A 4367-nucleotide genomic window follows, 5' to 3' on the forward strand; every position below is an offset into this window, starting at 1 on the left:
TGAAATATCTAGAATAAGTAACTTTATATAGAGAGAAAGTAGACTAGTGGTTGCCAGCAGTTAAGGGGGGGTGGGATTGGGAAGTGACTGTCCATAGGTATTGAGTTCCTTCTGGGGATAATGAAAATGTATCTCTTCATTAGTTCAAAATAACAGAAAAAAACAGACACACACAACAAATACATGCATGCATAAAATGCAAGTACAAAATCCTGGCATTTAGCAGCTTTGAAACCTTAAGCAAATTACTTGGTCACTCAGGGCTTCAGTTTCCTCATGTCAAAATTTGACTGGCAGGTCTAGATATTAACAGGGATGTAGAGAGAGACTTCAAACATCCCCAGCTACCTTTATGCTAAGGTACATATAAGAAACAGCTGGGGGAAGGGCGAAGCCAGGCACATGTGTTTTGAAAATCTCCCCAGGTGATTCTCTTTTAATATCAGAACTCCCCTCCTCCCTACCCACCATACTCCCTGATGTAAACCTTCAGATTAAAGTATATATTTTTTCTAAATATTCTCTATGACTCCTTTACTTGGAAGTTAAAGCTTCCATGGTAAAGCCTTATTTTCCTCTACCTGCTGAAGTGGAATCAACATAGGGTTCAAAATCCTGGCTTAACCAGTGTTAGTTAGCTATTACATATCTAACCACCTCAAAACCTAGTGTCACAAAGCTATCAGGAAGCCCCTTTCCAAACCAGATTCCAGAAAGTGGGAGCAGGAGACAGATCACAGGGAGTGAAGAGGGAATGGTGATGAGGACTTGGTGAGATCTAGTAAAGGAAAGGGGAGAGAGTGCAGTAGCTGGTCAGGGAAGCCAGACTGAAGAAAGAGTGTACTTGGTTGCTTTGTTTTGATTTATAAACTGGGAATAGTTTAGACATTTGGTAAACCCAAGGAAAAGTCATAATCTAGAGGAAGCAATGGAAGATACAAGAGAAGGTGTAATTAGTGCAGCAATACTCCATAGTTGATGGTATGAATGAGAACTGAATGCACAACTGAAGGATTGAGACACAGAGAACCAGAGACCATCCAGCTCATGCAAACAGCCTAACAAGTGTCCATTTCCAGTTGGAGGCCTGGAGCCATCAGGAGTGCATGGACAGGAAGAGAGGGTGAGGGAGAGAAGGGGAGAGGGGGAGAGAGGGAAAGGGGGGGGAGGGGGAGAGGGGGACAAGGAAGTAAGCCAAGCCGCATTCCTTGAATCTGCTACTCTCATGCATGCCAACCCTGACCCGCAACTCCCCCAACACCTGAACCCCGTCACCTACCCCCTCACCACACTCCAAGCACCCTGGCCCCAACAGTGCTCCACAAATGTGCACACATCCTCACCCCACACCCTCAACCCGTGCGTATGCATGCCTGCTCCTGTCCAACCCACTTCTCCCAAGCTTGCTCACAGTCTTGCCGCATCCCTTCTGAGACCCGGGTACCCAGCTCCTTGACCCCACTTCCCCCTCCTTGCCCCCTGCAGGCAATCACCTGCGCATCCGGGCTGTGGGCACTCATTTTCATACCCATGCCACACTGGCACCCAGCCCTGCCCACCCCCCCAACTCTGTGCATGAACACATCAGTGTAAGACCCTCACAGATAGGCACACTTTCACACATGCACCCTGGCCATGCCCCACATCTCTGGGCAACCAGTGACCAATTTATGCAGGCCGCCCTACCCTAGTCCACTACAGACTCAACTCCAGCCCACTGCCCCTGAGCTCTGCGCATGTGCACACCAGGACTCCACCCCACAGATCTGCACACACCAGGGCCCGACTCCATAGACCCATACCCACTTACAGCCACATCCTCCCCACCAATTGTCCATACATCCATGCAACAACCTCCACCCTGCACACAGGTACACCCCTTGCCCAACCCTCCAGCACAAGTGCCCTGTTCTCACACCTGATAGGTGCTCTTGAGCACAGGTACTTTCAAGCACAGATGCTCTTGAGCACATCTGTGCTACATAGCCCCCCCTACACACACGTGCACTCCTGCCCCAATCCACACATACCTGCACACCCCCTCCAGGCCTGCCAGGGCCCCACAAGGGCTCTGCCCCCTGACATCACACACCCCTGGCGCACGTCCCACAACGCCTGTGACCTGTGCCCTGCCCCTACACACTCATGCATCCATATCCTAAGTCCACTGGACTCTTGCCCCTGTGCAATGGCACACCTGTATCCAGTCCTCCCTGTGCCCTGACCTCTGTACCCTGTACCCCACACCCTGATACCCTCGACCTCCATGCTCCATGCACCCACCCACACCACTCACCTCTACAACCCTGTGCCTCACACCCCATGCTCACAGGAACTAGCATAAAGTCACTGACCCATGCCTATACCTGCACTGCAACCCATCACCACATGTTCTGCCTCACCCCACACACCACATTCTGCTCCACATCCATTCCCCAAATACAAAGCTTTAGACTACTGAAGGAAATCACTTCCAAAGTAACTCTATCAAGATATTTACATGCCTTGAAGACAACAGAAGATCACTAAGCATATCAAGATAGAGATAGATGTAGCCAGCCTAACGACCAAATTAAAACACCAGAGGAGACACAGACTTTGGAACAACTAATCAAAGATGTTCATATAACACTACTAAATAAAATAAATGGGTGGATAAGGACATAAAAGAGATCAAGGAAAAAAGAGATCAAGAAGACACTAGAAGAGTATAAAGAGGAATTTGAAAAAAATAAATATTAAAATGGCAGATATCAAGACGTTAAAGATGCTGTAGACCAAATAAAAAATATACGAGAGACACACAGCAGCAGAATTGTAAAAGCAGAAGAAATAATAAGTGAACTAGAGGACAGCACAATTGATTTTGAACCCACAAAAGAGCAAATGGTCTAAAAAGATGGAAAAATTTTAATTGGACCTTAGGGAAATGATGGATGAAACAAAACGCACAAATATAAGAATCATCAGTGTCCCAGTAGGAGAAGAGAAAAGGGCTAGGGAGATTAGTTGAGGATATGACGGGGAAAAAATTCCCAACCCTTATAAAGGACAGAAATATGCATATCAAAGAAGCCCAATGAACTCCAAATAGAATAAATCCAAATAGGCCTTTCCCAAGACAAATACTAATCAGTCTGTCAATGTTGAAGAGAAGCAGAAAATCCTGAAAGTGGCAAGAAAAAACAATCTACTACATGCAAGGAAAACCACATAAGACTGAGTTAAGACTACTTAACTGGCACCATGGAGGTGAGAAGGCAGTGGTATAATATATTTGAGATTCTGAAAGAAAAAGACTTCCAGCCAAGAATTCTGTACTCAGCCGAATTGTCTTTCAAAACTGAGAGATTAAAATTTCCACAGACAAACAAATTCTGAAAGAATTTATCAACAAGAGACTGACTCTGCAAGAAATACTAAAGGGAGTTCTGCAAGTTGAAAAAAAAAAAAAAGGCAGGAAATTGATGTCTGGAGGAGGGCACAGAATTGAAGAGTACCAGTAAGGGTAACTTAAAGGATAAAAGAGAAAGAGAGAAAAGAATATATAGACCTGACAAATAAAATCCTCAGGATAAGATAGTGGATTCAAAAAATGCCTTTACAGTAAAAACTTTGAATGTTAATGGACTAAACTTACAATTAAAAGATGCAAATTGGCAGAATGAATTAAGAAATATAATCCAGATATATGCTGCTTACAAGAGGCTCATCTTAGACACAAGGATACAAATAGATTGAAAGTGAAAGGATGGAAAAAGATGTTCCATGCAAGTTGTAACCAACAGAAAGCAGGAGTAGCTATACTAATATCAGACAAAATAGACTTTAAGTGTAAAGATATCATAGGAGACAAAGAAGGACACCACATATTAATAAAAAGGACAATTCACTGAGAAGAATAAGAATCATAAATGTTTATGCTCCCAATCAAGGAGCTCCAAAGTACATGGGACAAACTTTGGCAAAACTGAAGGGAGGGACAGATGTTTCAACAATAATAGTAGGAGACTTCAATACATTACTCACTCCCATCTATAGATAGAACAACCAGGCATAGGGTCAACAAGAAAATAGAGAAGTTAAACACCTTGATAAATGGATTAGACCTAACAGACATATATAGGTCATTATACCCCAAACATGAGGATATACATTCTTCTCTAGTGCTCATGGAACAGTCTCCAGGATGGATCACATGCTGGGACACAAAACAAGTCTTATAAATTTAAGAACACTGAAATTATTCAAGGCACATTCTCTGACCACGTGGAATGAAGCCAGAAGTCAATAACCACCAAAGAACAAGAGCTTTCACAAATATATGGAATATAAATAACAGACTCTTAAACAACTGGTGGATCAAA

The sequence above is a fragment of the Tamandua tetradactyla genome, chromosome 5 (genome assembly GCF_023851605.1).
Source record: "Tamandua tetradactyla isolate mTamTet1 chromosome 5, mTamTet1.pri, whole genome shotgun sequence".
NCBI lineage: Eukaryota > Metazoa > Chordata > Mammalia > Pilosa > Myrmecophagidae > Tamandua > Tamandua tetradactyla.